The sequence below is a fragment of the Rhipicephalus microplus genome, chromosome 2, assembly GCF_043290135.1.
Source record: "Rhipicephalus microplus isolate Deutch F79 chromosome 2, USDA_Rmic, whole genome shotgun sequence".
In the NCBI taxonomy this organism is placed as follows: domain Eukaryota; kingdom Metazoa; phylum Arthropoda; class Arachnida; order Ixodida; family Ixodidae; genus Rhipicephalus; species Rhipicephalus microplus.
The window spans coordinates 288,468,502-288,489,664 of record NC_134701.1 but is presented as its reverse complement, the minus strand read 5'-3'; the positions used below and the strand labels follow the sequence as shown (position 1 = coordinate 288,489,664).

At 47.8% G+C, this 21,163-nt stretch overlaps 1 protein-coding gene across 3 annotated transcripts in view; it reads right to left on the bottom strand.

Annotated features, from left to right (window-relative positions):
• cv-c (RhoGTPase activating protein) overlaps nt 1-21,163 on the bottom strand; it is a 557,988-nt gene that overhangs the window by 340,869 nt on the left and 195,956 nt on the right. For 2 of the 3 annotated variants that reach the window (XM_075882224.1, XM_075882223.1), the window contains exon 2: nt 5,480-5,519. The exons of the other annotated variant lie outside the window; for it this stretch is intronic. The gene's annotated coding sequence lies outside the window, so the exon portion shown is untranslated. The remainder of the gene's footprint in view (nt 1-5,479; nt 5,520-21,163) is intronic. 3 annotated transcript variants of the gene reach the window in all.

The window sequence follows — 21,163 nt, the reverse complement described above, 5'->3', positions numbered from 1 at the left end:
TGTTTCACCCTTTTGGCGAAACTGACTTTTTTTTTACTTGTAATATGGGCGACAGCACGTCGCAAAATATGCCCGTCCACCGAAGCATTGGAGAAACTTCGGACCAATGTGGGCAACACGGAGCGTTCTCGCGCGTGATTCACGTGTTTTACGATGTCGCTCAATCTGTTCTGCTGCGGTGGTTCTACACGTACGACGGTTCCGCTGGGGCTTCGTCCCGCTCGCTCTTTCGCGTGTTACTCACTCAGTGACGGCGTCCACTGACCGAGGAAATAGCCGTAGCCCGCTCGCCACAGGTCAATGCACACAGCGAGCGACGTACATGTTTGGGCAATTCGGGTGTCATGTCTTCCGCGAAGGCACCTGGATGCGGTATACGACTTCGCTCCATTGAGGAAGCGTGAATGGAAGAATAAGAAAACGACTCGCCGAGGAGGAGGATTTGTAGACGCCCGAATAACCGCGGCGCTGTCTTTGTGGACGGCGCGGCGCCATTGCTGGCAGCACACACCGAAAGAGCGGCGCCCAAAGCAACGGTGCGCAGATGGGAGAAAGGGTCGGAGCCCATTTGTCGGCATTTCGACACGCTCGTGGCGCTCTCAGCGGGGCGCTATTCCGACTGCCCGACGCCACAGAGGCAGCCCTGTCGCCGTTCGGCGCGGAGGCCGGCAATCAGTCGCTTCTACGAGATGCCGCCGAAAACGTGTGTTCTTGTTGCGCCATTTGCGGCGTTTTGTTTTCGCTCGAGAAAGCGTTGCGCGCCTCGAGAGTCGTCGTGTGCGCGTTCAGATACGACGCCTCGCCGAAATAGCATCGGACGCGAGCTGTCTCTCTTTGACGGCAGGTGCCCTCTCAAGACGGCTTATTGATGCTGTTCCATGCTGCTAAACTTACCGCAACAGCACGTCGCATCTCGTTACCGCAACAACACGTCGCATCTCGTGACGGAGCGACGACGAGTATATATGGGGTAGTGAGGAAATAATCGTAGAAGGACTTAAAGCTGCGCCGGTTGTTGACAATACTTGAACATATTTCAACTCGGCGCACGACGAGGCAGACACAAGAAGGGTTGCGTTTAAGATAAAATAAGTTCAAGCAAATGATCGTCCACATTTTCGACACGCGAAGAAAATTAGATTTCCAGGCACTGTCACGACTGCTAAAAACGTAACAGCCTCAAGGCAAGGACACCAATAACTTCATGATAATTGATGGGTGCCGTTTTGCCGCTTATATCTCGATCGAGTAGGCCATTATTAGAGGTCGAGGTACAGAGAATGAAGTCGCTGACGTCCCTGGGAGTGTAGCGAGAGACAATTCATCGCCTACGTTAGTTCTCGTTTGGAAATATACCATTTCGAACATAACTACAGAAGTTGTTACGACAGCCTATACGCAATGCGCGCTTCAGATGTGCACAGCACCTTTCTTGTAGTGTAGAGCAATGAAAAACAAGTAGGATAACATTTCATATTTAATAAGGGGGAAAAAAAGTCCTTTGACGCTTTTCTGAGAGTTCTCTCGCTTACCACGAATATGGCCCTCTTTAAAGAGGCACGTCAGCTCTCTTTCAGGGGTCATTATAGTACTCGCTTCTGAAAGTTGTCTGACCCCCAAATAAACTTAAGGTGCCTCTTTCTTAAAGAGAGCCATACATACGTGGCAAGTCAGGGCTACCCAAAATGAGCCACCCATGTACATTTTTTTTTTCTTAGAATGCAAGAATAGTAGAAAGAAGAACGCCTTGATAGTTGTCCCCGGGGTAGACAACGAGCATTCTCATGGTGCGTTGGGAGACGACAGTGACCTATAGATAGCCACGGCGGGGGCGCAACCCGTAGGTACGTCGGTAGCTCGACTGTGGGGCCAACTGAGTGTCACCGTCCGCTGACGGTCTAATAATCCCCGTCGCTCGCGTGGTGAACCGATGAGGGCTGCGTTACGGCCATACGCTGATGACAGCGAGAAAGGCCAGCACGGTCCACGGCGCGATACGTTCTTATCGGCTGCTGTTGCATGATGGATGCATCCACCGACCGAAGACGGCCGCAGTGACCGACGACGCCGGATTAATATCACGAGAAACGCCGCGCAACGGCGAAATCTCCTTCGCTTTGCGGAGGCGTTCTGCGAGAACGCCATCAAAGAACGGCATCAAAAGCGCCACCGAGATGGGCTAGTACGTCGCGATTCTCACATATGGTAAAGTGATGGAGCAATGTTCTATGCCCTAGGAGTGGGCTTAGTCCCCAGTCCACTGCCACATAAGCGACGGCCGCCCTGTACGCACGCGTGATGCATGGCTATATGCGGACTATAATAATAAGAAGAAGAAGAAGAAGAAGAAGAAGAAGAAGAAGAAGAAGAAGAAGAAGAAGAAGAAGAAGAAGAAGAATAAGAAGAAGAATAAGAAGAAGAATAAGAAGAAGAATAAGAAGAATAAGAAGAAGAATAATAAGAAGAAGAATAAGAATAAGAAGAAGAATAATAATAAGAAGAATAAGAAGAAGAAGAAGAAGAAGAAGAAGAAGAAGAATGCTTTATTACCATCACGACAGAGCATCGATACAGTACAAAGTTGGATACATGTCAAAGCCTCACTGGGCTTTATGGGCAGAACTTGCAGACACGGGAGTTCTTTTAGCTACCACCACAAAAGTTCAGGTCATTATTATTATTATTATTATTATTATTATTATTATTAGTAGTAGTAGTAGTAGTAGTAGTAGTAGTAGTAGTAGTAGTAGTAGTAGTAGTATGTTGTTGTTGTTTTGTTGTTGTTGTTGTTAGCAGGTACATGTAAAACATAGACACGTTCATACAGCAGAGCACGAAAATACGAATGGATACTAAAGCATATGACGTCGCCTAGCCATACACTAATTCCGGTTTCATACTTGCAACAGCCACACAACATAATAGTAGTACGTATTTGTTTCTATGAACGCATTCTAAAAGACGTAAGGGAGAAAGAGAGAAAATTTATTGATAGAAAGGTCGGCCTGAGCTACATTTTGCTCTGGCCTGCTACTGTACACTGGGTGGGAAGCGATATAGTGACAGGGGAGCGATATAGTGATAAATAACGATGGTAAGGATGAGAGAATTGTCTTGTTACGCTTGGGAAACTCGAAAGACGAGCAACCAGTTCAGTGGCTTCATCGGCTGCAGTGACACAGGTCCCGCCTGTGGCCACTGTCAGTTGCCAGAAACACTCGAACATACATTTTGCGCCTGTCCATCGAAAGCATGACAACGTCACAAACTGATCTCTTCGATTAGACGATATCAAGCGATAAGGTAGTGTTAGGTGTTAGGTAGTGTTAGCCTGACGTCATCAGCACAAAGGCGGTTATAAGAGCCGTCGTAGGAGATGTAAAAGTACACATAAAATGTATTTGATCTGGGAACAAAGCAGCAGTGCACATATGGCCTAAACATACGCTAAAATATCAACTATCAAATGCGGATAAAACATTATGAAACAGCTTCGGTACGATCACAAGCCGGCGGCGGATACGTCATCTCTAATTTTACCCACATCACCATTTCAGAATGATTAGAAGGCTCAAAATGATTGATTTGATTGATATGTGGGGTTTAACGTCCCGAAACCACCATATGATTATGAGAGACGCCGTAGTGGAGGGCTCCGGAAATTTTGACCACCTGGGGTTCTTTAACGTGCACCCAAATCTGAGTACACGGGCCTACACCATTTCCGCCTCCATCGTAAATGCAGCCACCGCAGCCGGGATTCGAACCCGCGACCTGCGGGTCAGCAGCCGAGTACCTTAGCCACTAGACCACCGCGGCGGGGCAAGGCTCAAAATGAGAACATTTTAAAAGGTTGAAGTAATTTCAGCTGCAGGTGCACGGGAAAGCTGCCCTGTTAATGGAAACCGTTTTCCAACGTTCGGTAGCTCAATATGACTCACACTCAGGATATATACAATAAATATCACAATTTTTCACTATTTGGTGTACTCTTCGAGTGACAAAATTGCTTACTTGAGTCACCCTTTTCAAGGATGTTCACATATCCTCGATGAACGCTCGGAAGAGAAGTACTACGACTTCAACTTTCAAGATATTGGTTATTTTTTGTTGCTGCTGCTGTATTTGACATTCCCTGGATCCATCGTAATGGCTCAGTTCTCACGCACAAACACAGTTATATCATTAGTATTTTATTCGTATCCTTGCAAGTGCAGTGCATCGTTGGCCTACGCCATATTTCTAGACTTGACCACGTCACCTTTAGTGCAGAAAAAAAACAGCTTTGTAACATCCTGAATACTTTGCTGAAAACGAAACTCTCAGAAGAAGCAGAAGAAAGTTAGTATATGGTGCAGGGACCAGCAAACGGCATTTTTTGCAGCCTCGCAGTCGAGCTCCGGACCTCATGCTGAATCCTGACACCGCGGGGCAGCTGCGCGTGAGGCCAAACGAGGGAACCGGACAGCACTTCACCACCGGGGGAGACGAGAAGACGACGCGGCAACGGATTCAGTAGCGAATCGCCTTCCGCACCGAGAAGTCTTGTACTCATTCTGTATTAGTGCCGCCATTTTGTTTGTTCATTACTAAACAGTTATTCGCTACCAGAACAACGCATCGGTATTTATTTCAATGAACCTGAACGACATACTTCATTTTAAATGTGCGTTAGTTGACTTTCTCTACCATAAGAACACGAGAATCCATCAAACCGCGTTTACTGTAATACCAGTGACATTACTGTAGAACATTCACTCATAAGCGCTACCAACAACACCAGCAAGAGAGAATTATTTTTATGAAATCAATCAGCTAGGATAAACGTGAAAATGGGCATTACAAAGTCTGAAATACGTGTATTATATGTACGATAGCCAACCAACCTATCTCACCAAATATGCACCACAATAGATTGATTATGCGGTACATTAACTTCACAGATGCGATATATTTGTTGGAGCACAGGTTGGCAACCTGCGGCATCCGGTATGACGTCAACAGATTCCCACCCTCCTTCCTATGTCGGGGCTATGTGAAAGTGGACATAACAGCTATGACCTCAAATGTTTCTTTTCCTTTTAACCAATATTCGTAAATTTCAACCAGGTGAGATGCTCGCTTAAGATAGACATGATTTCCATTAACATATTTTAAGTTATTATCAATTACAATCGCCAGCTTTTTTTTCAAAGACACTTCCCCCTCCCCTACTGAAATCACAACTTAACATTTTTTAAATACATTGTTTTATTATAATTGCGCGTACAAATCTAATTACTACTTCCCAATGTTACAAAAAGATTTAAGCATTTTAATGCAGAATGTGGATTGGCTGCAGGGGATGCGGAAAAGAACAATTTCTAAGACCATAAATGCATCTTGCCAGCTAGAACTTTCTCATGAGGTGAAGTCAAATAATGCAAACGCGGTTGAACACATCCAGCCGGCACAGTTGAGCTAGCACAGCTGAACTTACCAAAGTTATGGCACGCAGCTAAGACGGACATCCAGTTCACCTGCACAAAAACAAGAAGAAAAGAAACATGCAAGTATAACACCAGAATAAGTTTAACTGGTTTCATCTATGTGAACACAGATCTGCAAACTGATGGAACTGTCGTGCATCGCACGACGGCCATTTCTCCTGCGCACAACAGTCGGCCTTTCTTTCCAAGAGAACGCACAGTGTAAGCTCGTTTCCTTTGCATTATCCAAACGTTAATCAGCCCATTCCGTTTTTCGAATGATCTTGTTTTGTCATCTCTCCACTAAAGCTTACTCCAGGCGCAGCCGACCGAAGCCCCAGTTGGTTCGCTGCAACCGAAGACCCAGAGCATTCTCTGGGCCTCCGTCACGCCCCCCCCCGTAAATGGCCGCTTAGGCAAACTACCCAAACCGCACCAACCATCGGCAATCTCCACTGCAAACCAGGCAACCAAGCGGTGATTTAAAACCACTTATCTCGCAAAGGAAGCCCTCAGAAAAGGAGCGCCAAAGAACTCGGCTCGAACCAACCGTCCGGGAACAATTTTTTTACGAGCACGCCTTCGCTAAAGAGCAAACGCGATAGCATAACTGGAAAGTCCCTGGCGAAACAGGAACCACCTGAGCTAAGAAGGTGTCCTTGCAGCGGGAGTGTGCTCGCGAAAGGCGGACCACCTGAAGGGCAGAGAACAGAGAAGGCTTCCGGGAGACGCAGAGCCCGCTTGTCACCGGCGACGCCGCGAGACCATTCATTACGCGGGCCTTCCTCGGAGGGTAACGGCGGGTGGTGGCCTCACGTGCGAAGAAGGAGTGCAAAACGCCCGGGGCGGCGGCCAACCCCTTTGACGCCTCCGAGACACCCCCAGCGAGCTCACCATCGCAGACAGATGAGCCTCGTTCCGGGAAACCTTACTGGAGAGGTAACACAGGGACACCTCCCCGTCGAACGTCGCCGCACTCCCGCCGCGAAACGGCCGGCCAGCGCAGGCGTGAACTTTGCCGACACAGGGGTCGCGACAGTCGATGTTAGAACTGGTGGCACTATGAGAGATGCGCTGCACTAAGGTCCCGTGGCAGCGGGTGCGAGGGACTCGATGCAGCTGCGAGCGTCCATTGTAGATGACCACTGGGCGGCTGTTGAAAGTGCCGCTTTCGCAAGGTGCCCTTCGGGACCAGCAGCTCGTTGTCGGTTCGGAAACGAAGCGGCTGCGTGTAATCGAAAAGCTGGCGAATCGTTTTAAACTGGCCAAAAGAAAAATCCCACTTCACGCTCACACGCATATTTTCTGTGGGCTATTCGTGGGCACTATTTCCAAAACAAGATTATAAATCAACAGACAAGCGCGGTTCTTCTCTCTTTACATTTATTTATTGCGTCACAGACAAACCGGTTATAGCAAACCACTAGAGCAAACCACTATAGCAAGCTCGAAACAATGTATCTGGTTGTTCGTTTAAAAGCGTATAAATGTGAGCTTGTAGGCTTGGCCTCATAAAAAGGAATAGCGCGAACACACGGGACAAGAAAGACTGACTGCAGTTAGCACTCAAAGACCATGCACAGCCAGCGCCAAGTCTTTTATGTCTGCGCTGTTTCCCGGTTATGAAGCATTTGGTTGGGTACATAAGTGAAACAAGCCACCAGGAGATTGCGCCGCCAAATGTAAAATCAGCCGCTGTTCTTTGCAGGTAAATGAGGTGAACAATACAGGGTCCCCTTAGCTTGACTAGACCATAAACATCAGTTCTTTTTACAACAAAAAATGACGTGCAAGAAATGCATAATGCAAAATCTGGAAGAAAAAGGGTGGGAGGCAAGTGAAACGCTGGCTATATATATATATATATATATATATATATATATATATATATATATATATATATATATATATATATATATATATATATATATATATATATATATATATAAATTCACTCCGTATTATTATCAGAGATTTTGAAGCACATGCAGATACAAGAACACCATCCAATTCAACAGCGATGAGCACCACATAAATGTCGTTACGGCCTAAATAATATCAAATCAAATGCCCTTGCGAGTGTGGTAACTAAGGGGACATACCCCTTGGCAAGCTCCATTATGTTCTTTCGTAATAATCATTCACCACTACACACTTACTACACCGAGACGCCACCACACGAGCAGCGAAGCCAATGGATCTCGGCGCCACAAGTAGAAGGCAGGGTATGAGGCGTGCATTCAGTTCACTCGGGCCCATGAGGTGGGGGAGTATCGGGCCCGATAATACTGGGCGCGGGAAAGAAATAAAGTATAATAAAGTACTATGACTGGGATTAGCGATCATGAGGTAGTAGTTGGAGGTTTGGTTTGCCCAAACCTAAAGTTAAAGAAAATGTCGCCGCGAACCATTTGGTTTTGTGAAAACGGTAACTACCAAGCAATATCTTCCAAGCTTACTTCGTTTTTCACTGATTTCGAAGAGTGTTATTCGATCATGAATATCACCAGCTAGTGGGAACTTTTTAAAACCGAGCTTGCTAGTTTTGTCAGTAGTCATGTACATTCCAAAGTTGTTTGCGGGAAACGGAGAGCTGACAAACCCTGAGTTAACGAAAGGCTAATGAAGTTAATTAATAAAAGAATCGCCCCTTTTCAGCGTTTTCGTTCATCAGTAACTGCTAATGTTCAAGTAAAACTCACTGAGTTAAGTCGACTGTTAAAAAAAACAATTTACAAGATATATACTTTACAACAAGATAGCTTTCTTGCTTCCCTGGAAAGAAAGCTGATTACTAATCCCAACGAAGTTTGGAAATATGTGTAATCAAATAAGATGGACTCCGTTGGCATTCCGGGCATAATTGATGGCAAAACAACGTTTTCGAAAGATGCAGAGTAGGCCACCCGCTGAAACCAGCATTTTCAATCGGTGTTTTCCGAACCATTTCCGAACCATGCCATATACGACCACCCAGCAATTTGAATCTATGGATGACATTGTTATTTCGGCTTGTGGTGTGTGCACTCCTCTTGAACGACTTCAACTGAACTCGGCTCCGGGACCGGATGCCATTTCCAATCACGTATTAAAGAGGTGTGCAAGTGCTCTAGCACCATTTTTAGCCGTCTTATTTTTCAAATCGCTTGAAGGTCGGAAACTGCCGTCTGAATGGAAGCTAGCAAATGTTGTGCCAATACCAAAGTCTGGAAACAAAATAATGTTGCCAACTACCAACCAATTTCTTTGACCAGCCTATGTTGCAAAACTCTTCAACACATTATATATAGTGGTAATATAAAGCACTTGGAAATAAATATTTTTTTCGTACATTTCAGCATGGTATTAGGTCGGGCTGTCATGTGTAACACAACTGTGCGAATTTTCTCATGATGTTTTAAGTTCATATGATAAGGGTTATCAAGTCCGATTCGGTATTTCTAAACTTTCAGAAAGCGTTTGACGCCGTTCCACATGCTCTTTTATTAGATAAATTATCATTTTAGATCTGCCTGCATCAGTTCTTGGTTGGTTGAGGGGCTATTCAACTTCTACAAAACAGTACGCCCGAGTAAATGGTTTGTGTTCTTCATACGTCGGCGTAACTTCCGGGGTGCCTCCGGGTTCGGTATTATGTCCTTTACTCGTTTTGCTCTATATTAAGTACTTGTCGGAGACGCTATAACGTCAAACGTGAGGCTGTACGCGGATGATTGTGTTATTTATAGATCAATACACAGTATGGACGATATTTGTGCTTTATTACAACGTGATCTTGACACTGTGGTAAGGCGGTGTGAGAAATAGAAGACGTGTTTGAATGTAAGAAAATGTTGCTTCCTTAGTTTTACCGGAAAACGCAAACCTTTTCACTCGTCGTACAGCTTGTCAGGAGCCCAACTTGACCGCGTTGAACATTTTAAATACCTTGGTGTATACTTGTCTGCTGATTCATCTTGGAATAAGCATATAGGTTGCGTAACTGACAAGGCCAACGGCGTGTTAAACTTTATTAAACGTAATTTCAAGTCTGCCCCCAAAAGTCTGAAAGAGGCTTCGAATGTTACAAATGTCCGACCTATCCTTCAATATGCCTGTACAGCGTGGAATCCTCATGGTCAAACTCTAATCTATAAACTTGAACGCAAACAAAACCACGCGGCGATCCTTTGTCAGTAACAATTCCAATTTGAACTCCAGTGTTGGATGCATTAAGAATAACTTAGGATGGAAGCCTCTTGAGCAGCGCAGGAAATTCTTGCGATTAATGTTCTTCCATTCTATATTCTGTGATGAAATCCACATTAACAAGAGTTTATACATGATGAGCCCACACTATGTGACACGTATACGTGTCACATAGAAATGGTCACTCAGAAAACCATCTGCGAGGTCAGCTGTCGTACTGGTGCCTTTTCAAATTCTTTATTTTTTTCGTTTACCATTCGCGAATGGAATAAGTTGAATGCGCGTGTTGTTGATCTTCCATCCGATGCTTTTTGGCCGTCACTACGAGATGTGTGCTTTGTAATGCGCAGGAGCTGCTGCACAAATGTATGCCATTTTCGACGGCACAAACGTGCGCTTTGTACGACTGTAATACTGCTTTTCTTTCCTCGCCCCCCTACAATAATGCCCTTTTGGGCGATGTAGGTTGCACTAATAAATAAGTAAAAAATAAGTCAGAGATTCGATTCACGGCGAGCCACGTCGTAATGCTGGATCTGACGACCAACCGCCGAGGCTAAGCGATGTCCTCCGTCTGGAAAACGCGCAAACATGACTCATTTGCATGGTTGAAGTATGCACGGTTGATATCGAACGGGATGAGTTTCAATGATCGATTATACGTAGCGTTTCTTTCTTTTTGTTCGGTTCAAGTGATATCTTTGAAGGTCGGTTAAAGAGAAATATTTGAAGGCAGTCTGGACTTCGTGGGCAAACATTATCAATACGGTTCGCTGCGATGGGTTGCTTACACTCGCACAACGCGGATCCCAATGACGCAACACAAACACATTGATGTCTCAGTATATAGGAGTGAAATATATAAAGAAGTGATGCATATGGGAGTGAAAATATGTATAGGAGTGAAACATATAGGAGTGGGCGAAATAATAACCTGCACAAGCCCCCCAACGCATCCCTGCCCAAGGAAGGCCGAGCACGTATACAGCGCCACCTGTTAAGCGCAGAATCAGGCAACACGTTGGTGCACCGACTGGGACGGGTGGCCTCGTTGCACTCGGCTACGCTCAACGAAAGCCTCGTAAGAAAGCAGCGCAACTCACTCGGCAATCCACGTTTATGGGCACGTGACGTCGCATCGGCGCTCAGTTCGCGCAGGCACGAACTCAGCCCGCGTGCCACGCGCGCTTCGCCGCCGAGGGGAACGAACTAGCCAGACGGCCGCCGACGAGCGAGGAAGTACTATCGGGTTTCCAGCGGGATGCGCTCTCCAGTACACACATCCACGCCACCTAGCTACTCGTCAAGGCCGCCATCGGGCCGCGAAGGCCGTCGCATTAGAGAACGGCTGGCAGCAGCGCATGAATCGGGACTTTCGCAGCACCGGTGCTCTGCTTCGTAATCGCAATGTTCATAGACTGTCGCGCTACCTAGCGGAATTCAGGAGCGTCCTCTCAAGGATGATCAGTAGGCAGACGTTGCCTTGTTCGGCGGTGCTAGCCGCAGTGTTAACGTGTAGAAAAAAAAAACGAACACAAACAACTTTGTATGTTTTGTGCATCAGCGAATATACCGGACCATTCGTGAGGCGATAAATCTGATTCATTGTTGCGAGACGCGAAGTTTTCGTGAAAATACGTGGCAACTCGCGCTTTAGTTTATAGCCCGCAGAGTACACATATCAGCTTAGCGAGATTTTCTGCAGCCACTTTGGATAGGTGAATGTTAACGTCTGACCATTTCGGTTAAAACTCGCCTTGTTTTACGTGCGTATAGCATTCATCACTGCTTTTGTAGTGCATGAATACCATAACATTCATTGTACGCGGAAAGTAGCGCAGGCTCGCGATTTGCTCTTGCAAACCTTGGCCAACGCTGCGCCGCTTCATTGTTACGTTCGTTGGTAGATGGCAGCACACTGCAATCGATTCCTTTTTTGCCGGGTATCGCAGCGAAATGATCTCCGCACCGTCCAATAAACGTGGTGAGTGACGCCACGTGGGTGTTGTGCGAGGTGAATGACGCGTTGTTGGTGCTATCGAAGCCGTTTGGCAGAGATAATTCCTTAGATTATTTTCAACGGTGATGGTCGAATAAACTGTCTTGACGTCGAGGATTTTTCACTGGACCAAGATGGTGGTCAACGCGCTGAGAGTGACAGCGGCGATGAACGATCAGCTGCTGACTCACGAGCAGCGAGCTGCACTTTCCGTCCTCTCCTGCGTTAATGTTTTTTTCACGCTCGTAAGTCACTTTGATTGTATTTATTGTGTAACATCCTTTAGCGAGCACAGAATAAAAGCATAGTTTTTCTTGTGCCCAACTACAGCCCAACTACAGTGGAAATTACGGAGCGCCGAATGCCACCAACACATTCGAAATTGACCAGCGATGCGAAATGGTTAGAACAATGGTACTTCCACTTACGACTACAATCCACGCCTCTGCTCACTTCTCCTGCACTTCATTGGTACCGCCTGAACGACGTTGTTGCTCGAGGAATTTTTCCTAATTTAGACGCTGCGAAAAGCGTATGCGTGTATTCGTTTCGATTTCCTTGTTGCGATCGCGCTGACTTCCCCTGCAACATCCTATAGTGCAGTGAATTGCGCACTGAGTATGATCATGGCTATGACACAAGTGATACTTAATGGGAAGTTAAATGCTTGTGTTCTGTTGAGGAAGCAGCTACTTGATGCTTGCAGCGCAGGCAACGACGGCGTAATACGTTTTCAAACCATCGGTACGTTGAACATTCGTTCCTGTGCAGCCACGACGGCGCGCTAATTCGCTAGTGGCATACTACTGCGGCAAATCCGCCCGAGTGGCTCGGAACAAATAATCTCGGAGTACCGTTCAGTTATTGCGTGAATTCTAGTACACGCAGTTTTCTGTAGCAAGCACAGAATTTCGCAAGGCATCGTTGATGCTCGGTCGATTAGCTGACACCACCACTCTTCACACTGCGGCAAGCCATGAGGTAGTGAACATTTAGCAGTTCCTATCGTTGGGAAAATACTTTGGTTCCATATGCATTCATTTGACGATCAATCCGGTGAAAGCGGCACGGGGAGTACGTGTGTGCGTCCTATATTTTTCTTATGCGAATTTACGGGTTGATCATCCTTCCGCAGCCATCTTGGATTGCACGGCACACCAAATATAGGCTGTGGACATTGCGAATTCTCACAGTGCATCGAAGACAGTTTTTGGCCTCACAGGAGTCGGCCTAGTGTAAAAGTGGCCGACATGATCATCATGAACGTACGTACAATCCTCAACGATTACAAGTAGGGACCGATGCCACGCAAGTGATGCAAAGAAATAATGATAGCGCATTCTTCCAGCTATACCCAGCTTTAAATGAGCTCTGACCCAAACTTTTGAAGGCGAGATAGCTTGTCAGATAAAGTTGTGTGGACAGACACGCGTCATCTACGAAATATCCTAGGGTATTAGAGAGGTTGAGAAATGGGGGCCCAAGACACCGGGTTTCCAAGCTGCGTTGCGTAGGTTGCTCTTGCGTTCGCGAGAACAGATGAGTTTGAGAACTGGGTCAAACGCACGGGTCACCACCCGTGGCCAAATTAAAAACTATGCGAGACCCGGGCCATACGGCACCGTGGCTAGCGCTGCGCCTACTTCGTCTCGCTGGCGACCCAAGACGTCTTGGGGCTCCACGTTAGTTTTCAATTTTTGGGCATTGGGGTCTGCACAAACGCAACTGCTCAAGATTGGCTACAGGGTCCTGCGCATGCGCCCTGGCGCGTCGCAGGCTTCTTGGGTCCCCATTTCTCAAACACTAATGTAGCCAGAAATTATTTAAAATCATTTTTACAGCACGTGTCACGGCTCTGCACGCGCAACGCACCTTTGTTTTGTTGTTGTTTTTTCCTAAATCAATTGATAGTTTCTATGTTCAGTGGCAGTTGATGATATGCGAAGCACGATTAGGAAGGTTGAATTGTCATTTTAAAATCGGCACAACGTTACGAGGCGAACGTAAATTATGCCGTAAATGATTTCAATGTCATGATTATTACGTTTGCGCCTGGCATTTGTGCTTGTCGTCCAGTCACGTCGCGTAATACCAAGTCTAGTACATGTGAAGCTAGCGAAACGGCCACGAGCACACTGTGAGCATAGCATGCAGTCATGTTTTACATGATACGCATGTCATGACTATCATGTTTTCACCAGTCTTATACCTTCGTCACCCATCCACGTCCCGTAATGACGAATTTGGTATATGTGAAGCTATAGCGAAACGACCGCGAGCGCCGTGACATGTAGTCATGTTCTTAGAAGACACGCATGTCATAAATATCATGTTTGCACCAGTTATACGCCTTCGTCATCCATTCACATCACATATTGCCAGATTTGGTATAGGTGAAGCAAGCGAAGCAACCGCGAGCGCATCATAAGCGTGGCGTGCAGTCACGACTTAACATGACACGCATGTCATGACTTCCACGTGAGGACCTGTCACTTATGTTCACCATGCACTCATGTCGTACCATACCAGTTTTGCGACATTTCATGTGAACGAAACCACCGCAGGAGCAGCAAGATTGTAACATGGAAATCATCACATGCATGTCATCATTTTTATGTTATGACTAGTCACTTATGCTCGTCATACAGTCATGTTATGCCATACCGATTTGGTATAGATCTCTATAACGAAACGAAAAGGAGAGCTAAAGTCATAGGCGAAAAGGCGGACGGACGGACGGACGGACGGACAGACAGACAGACAGACAGACAGACAGACAGACAGACAGACAGACAGACAGATAGACAGATAGACAGATAGATAGATAGATAGATAGATAGATAGATAGATAGATAGATAGATAGATAGATAGATAGATAGATAGATAGATAGATAGATAGATAGATAGATAGATACGGTCAAACTCGCCGAAGTTCACTAAGAAATTATTCGCATTTAATAACCAACGACCATGGACCTGCGTGACCAGTTAGTGTTGGCAGCCGCGATCCCTGTGAGCGCCCTCTCCTAGCTGACCTTTTGAACGAAAGAGGGGGCGAGCTTGCACGGTAGTGCAAAAGCTGTCATTCTTGCCTCGGCAGAATACTTACAATGTCCCGGAGGGAGTCTTCGGTGAAAAGAGTTGTCAACATGGTGCTCACGTGTACACGGTTTTTGGGGTCACGTAGCAGCGAGTGTTTACACGAAAACCACTCTGGGCCCCACCTCACTCGGCACTGCCTGAAACCAAAACCGTGACTGGGATATATAACACCAAATAATTAACCATTATGCGCTCTAGCAAACGAGCTCTCCAGCCGTGATAAGTGTGTCGTTAGCTACCTATCGCAAAAGAGAAAACAAGATCGAATGAATGAATACACTTTAATTAAATGTCCGACAGTTTCCTTCAGGCGACGCTTCGGGAAGGAAAAATTGACCCCTGTCCCATCCCACCCTGTGTCAATGATGATGTCAGTGATGCAAAATGTTTTTGTCAGTGCCCCTTTACAAGACGTCATGCTGATGTTCGAACAAACTAGTCCGAAACCAATTAAATACAAATGTAACAACTGATCGACGGGCAAGAAATGCAAGGAACGGTCGTTTTATCCAAGCAGCAATGCAAATTATATGAAGGCCGTAAAGCGTAAGCCCCTTCCATTTCCTACCACCACCGCACACGCACAAACACAGTGATTGGCGGGAGCTCTCAAAAGCGAAAATCTGACTTGGAACTGCGCGCGAGAAGAACCGTTTGTCACGAAGGACACGAAAGCAAAGAATGAACGAACCGGCAGCGCCGCAGTATGCATACGTAGGAAGAGGTCGGTCAGACAGAGACGCGGGGCATCCATTACTACACGTGTGGCGAGACAGAGTAGTAAAGGAAGAAAAAGCCCGGAACAGGACCTCCCGTCGAAAGCCGCGCCCCGAAAACAAAACGCTGTCTTGTTTCTTTCACTTTTGTCTCAGCCGAATACGGCTCTATCAGGCTGCAGGGCCAAAGAGGGCGGAGGCGAGCAAAAACAATCGCGTACGAGTGCGACGTCGGCAGCGGACCACCCGGAAAAATAATAACAGCGTGTCCCCAATCTTCGGCAGCAGGGGGCAAACGGCCAGCTCTTCTCCTCGGTTGGTGTCGTGTCCAGGAGCATCGCGGGCTCGGCTCCGAAGAAAGCAACGAGAAATAAACTAAAGCAAGCAGGCTCGCGACTCGCGGGTGGTCCTGCACCTGCAGCCCCGCAAACGAGCGAGACACTTGACCCTCGCCGTCCGACGGGGAGAGGAGGTGCACACACACGCACGCGGGAAGCGAGTTGAACGGGCTCGGCCGATCATCATTAGGCAGCTCATTGAAAAGCTAAATAGCCCGATCGGAGGGGAAAGCGCGATAGATGTGCCTCGAAACTATGCCGTGGCGAAAAGAAAAATGCGCGGTAAAAACAAGACGGAGACGCAGCCCGTGTAGCAGAGCACGCGCACATTTTACGCGCGCCGGTCGAAATAGCTACAGCGTAAATGGTCACTCATGCGTGGTGCAGAGGGCCTGCCACGGATACCTGCCTACGGAGAGGTCGCAGGCGCCAGCCAGGCGGGCCATAAAAAAAAATAGCACACTGACTGCGTGCCAGTGGAGCGAAGGATCCCGGCGCACTAAGTAGAGGAGAGAGAAAAAGGAGTAAACGAACGACCGCATCGCCAGTGCGTCGTTTCGTGCCGGTGGCCCCGTTGCATCGATAGGAAAGTTATTGTCCATCAAAGCGGTGAAACCTACGAGCCCTCGGCCACTTCAAGGACGACTCCCCCCCCCCCCCCCCGCCGCAGTAACTCTCGTTTTTCGGGGCAAAGGGGGGCGAGCAGGTTCGCCTCTGCTAGAGCGAGAGGCCTCCACTGCAGTGGACGGACAAGAAAAGGCGTACATGCTGCCATCGAGCAACTGTAATTATACAACACCACTTCGCGGGAGGTGGTTTAAGCTCACGGTAAGCAATGCACATTTCAAGAGTAAAAATAATTCGTCGACTGCCACCTGATACCTTAATAACGCACGCTGAACGGATCATCGAAGTTTTGCAAGCATGGTATCACTCTCGAAGAAGGAGCTTTGGCGATTCCGCGTTTATAGTTACACAATAATGACACATGTGACAGCGGCCCCGAATGCAGAACCGTAAGGGCACTGACATTTCTAAATACGCATAATGCATTGAACACCTCGATCGCGAGTACTCTCAAGTGTTCGATAAAACTACATTAACCTATAGCTTTGTCTATATATAGCTTATCAGTGCTGAAGTGCGTAAGAGCCTGCACGAGAACAAGAACACACACACACACACACACACACATTATATATATATATATATATATATATATATATATATATATATATATATATATATATATATCCACTGTGTGCAGAGATTCATCAACGAAAACATACCACATTATGTCATCGCAGAGGCGTATTGGCGCTGAGGTTTTGGCGGATCAATCTGAAATACATTTCCCTTCAGTGTCCTTCAAAGAGGATGACACTGAAGAAACGCCATTTCAGGCGCAGCGCGGGTCTCTTGCCGTGTCTCTGAAGCGACTCGATATATTGAGGCACGTGAGTGAGACTGTCACGTCAAACCGGATGACGTGACTATTGAGACAGTTGCGCAAACGGAGTCAAGTATTAAGGACAATTAAGTTAAACGGTGGACGCGCATTGTCGTTCATTTCCCGTCCCTCGGCAGATGTCTGGATAATGAGCGAATGAGAGCCCGGCGTCTCGTTCACGAACAAAGCGCACAGGTCCAACATTGCTATCGCAACAGGAAGGATCCGGCATTTGTTGCGGCGGCTTCAGAAAGAGGCAGGCTGTCACACGTTCAGGCGGAGAGGCAGTGAGCGTGGAGCTATCAATACAGCGAGAATAGCCTGGCCGACACAAATCAAGCAAGCAAACAAGCCGCCGGGAAGCCGACCAAACAAGGCTTTGCCCGCCAACTTTACACAGGGCGAACCCACTGCCACTGGCCAAGTTGCCCTTTTGAAAAAGGCGCCTCCAGACCGGCCGTGTTGAGACGCACGCGGTTTGAGGAAGAGCCATGACTCCAGTGTGTGCCGCACCTGCAAAAGCGTCGAGCAAGCCCGACCGAGGACCCCTCCGCCAGCTTTCTTATGTGGTTATAAAAGGGAAAAGAAGAGAAAAGTGAGCCCCGTAACTGTCTGCATCTGGTGCAACACCTCAACAGTAGCTCACAAGGGATGGGGGTTAGGAGGGATTAAAAGGATAGGATGAAAAGGTATATATATATATAGAGAGAGAGGCGTAGGGACAGGGAGCTACGGAAGTAAACAGAAGATAGGAAAGATGAAGACGGTCACAGGAGTCCGAGGAAGGGACACCACTGGCGAGAGCTCTTGTCGACAACAGGAGATGGCGTATAGGGCTAATCCAGTCGGCCAGAGCTGCACTGTCGTCGGAGATCGCGGGGGCACAACCAATCGGCACGGAATCCAGCGAGCGAGTCCCCCCCCCCCCCTCCCCCAGCTCGGGTACAGCCGGGCAGGGTCCCCTCGGTGCCTCGCGAACCTTCCAGGTATCACTACCTGCCAGAAGTGACCTTCGGTTCCGTTTCTTGGAAAGTGGAGCTTTCACGTGCCCGTACAGGCTTGTCGAAAAGTGGTGCCAATACTTCCCAGTCGAGAATACGTAACGAAACGACGCCTTTTGCGATAAATTACAATCCCTAGTCCAGTGTAATAAAACCACCTGAGTCTCCGCACATCACGGGTGAAGAGTTGCATCTGGTGGCTTCACGTGTTCTTGAGAACGCAACGCCATACAGAAGCATCCTAGCTATTGGCGTATTATCGATACTCAAGGCACCGCGCCATTGCAATTTCTTTAGTTCCACAGCCATGCAAGCCATGCAAGCCATGCAGGCTATGACATGTGCTCAACGATGATAGAAGTAAAAGCTGACTTTCCTACTGATCACGCATTTTTATAGGAGGCCCCGGCATTGCCTTCTCAAAAGGCCTGTACTTCCGCGGCTACCTACACAACTCCAGATTGACGTAATGAGCCGGGAGGTCTGTGGCTCCGCCCTAGATCAGCAGGCCTATTTCTTATAGCGAAGGCAATCGGCGGTCGCGCCTCGGTTCTCTGCGAGGGGCCTGTCCTGTCTCCTTAGGTTGCACGCCACTGTCACGTGGGCAACTGACACGTGAAAGGACGGCGGTCAACAGTAGTGAGTTTGAGGCACAAATGTCCCGTTGCACTCAGGCTGAACTTTTTTTCGGCCGCCAAACCACTCCGAATGCTAGAGAATTTTGACATCGCAACCTTCCGAATGGAAAACCGAAGGACGCACAATGGCAAATCATTGGGCAGAGGAACCCGGAAGGAGCGCGTCCGAATCGCTGTTACGCAGAGGCCGCTTCAAGGCCCCGACCAGCCACACCTGCCGCAAGGACGCCTTCAACACTGCTTCCTTTGCGAGCAAGACCCGCAGGCCGCCGCCGTTCGCTCGAATGACCGCGATGACGCTCATCTTGGGTAGGGAGCCTGAATGGTTTTTCTCGCCCGGGAAAACCATTAAGGCACCCTATTCTTACGAGCGCTTCAGCGCCCCCCTCGCCTTGCTCTGAACCAGGGCACCGGCGCATTGAGTCGTTGTTCTCCCTTCCGAATTTCGTGCTCTTTTCTGTTGAGCTGTCCTCTTCATTGCGGAAACGCCAGGCGACAAAACCACGCTACGTGCTTCTCTTGCTGCAAGCGGTGCTTCACTGACAAGCGCAGTGAGCAAACGCAAGCAACAATGCAAGAAAAAGAAAGTACGAGGAAAACGATTCGAGCGGCTATCCCGACAGGCCGCCGAAAAAAAGCATTTCGAGAAAAAACATCATTTCTACGGCCCACGATGTGGAAAAGCACTGGAACGTTTACAGAAAGATAGATTGGATGTTGTCAAAATTATTCCCGGGTTGTCAGGAAGAGACATACACGCGGTCACATATGCATGCTTGAGCATCTACTCATAAGTGCTTCGACAGTTTGCTCAGAGGAGGAGCATTCAGCTGATGGCGAACAAGCCCCACGTGCGCCATTTCGCGTTCATGCATGCGCATACCAACCCCGGCACACCGCCGCTCCACACACAAAAATAATTAAGCCTCGGCACGGCACTTCACGACGCACAGTGGCGTGCACGGCCTGTCAACAAACAATGATGTCCCGTACTACGCCGAAGAATTCCCATTCAGGGACACCAAAATGCTCTATTTCGAGGGATTTTTCCCTGCAAACGTTGACGGAATTCCCAGCATAATTCCCTGCACAACAGCACTAATTCCCGCCCCATCTACGCACACACATACTATAATTACATGAGTCTTACGTACTGGCGATATTTGAAATTATGACTAAGGCCCCTCCACTGCCGCCCGACAAAAGCGTGACTTTTTTTTAATTCATATACTGTTAGTACACTGCACATTGTGGGCTTCCAATCTAACACGAATATATAAATCGCTCGCGTAAATATCATAAACAAATCTCAAAGGTTATGCTTGCCTGGTGCATGCGCCAGAACCGATTACAGCAGATGAAGGCGCACTGTGACCGCCAATTATCGGTCGTCACAGAAGAATTTAACTATTCCTGAAATTCCCTGGAATATCACGAAGATTACCTCTTTCCCTTTGGCTCAAAATGACAGGCGAAAATTTCCCTAAAAAGTGAGAATTCCCTGCACGGAACATGTCAATGAATGAATGAATGAATGAATGAATGAATGAATGAATGAATGAATGAATGTGTGGTTGAATGAAAGGGAAAAGGCACTACCTTCAGCAGCCCTTGCGGGAACACGGCTCAATGCATCGAGGAGGGGGGGGGGATGAAACTTGACTGAAGCGGAGGATGAGACTTGGCGTAGGTAGAAGGAGAAGGTTTGGAAGAATGTGACGGCCATGGCTTGTAGAGAGAAAGCGGATAGGAGCCGATGGCAGGGCAGCCCGAGTCGTAAGACTTGGAAAACATGTCAAGGAGTCACGAAGAAAAGCTCGCGCTGGCCGAAACTCTCTCATTCAGCGCCGACGAAAGCGACGCTGTCGGCCCAGTCAGAAGTCCCTGTCAGATTCGCTCGCAGGATTTCAAGCTGGACGGTTGTGCCCTCGCGATCTCCGACTTCAGCGTAGCTCCCGCCGACTGGTTCGCCCTCCGCGGTCTCCTGACGCCGTGTAGCTCTCGCATTGTGGCACCCCGCCCTTGGACTGCTTCGACCGGATCCCCACTTTCCTATCTCCTTCTTTTTTCCTCTCGTTGGCTGTCTTCTTCTGCTTCTACTTTCCTTCTATTCTTTTATCCCTCCTTCCCCCCTCCCCTATAAGGCACTGCGCCGTGTCGCCTGAAGGCAGACAGAAATTAGGTGCCTTTTTCCTCTTCATCGTAACCACTACCACCACCAAGTCCCTGTCATCCGCGACCGCCCGTGGGTTCGGGTCAGCC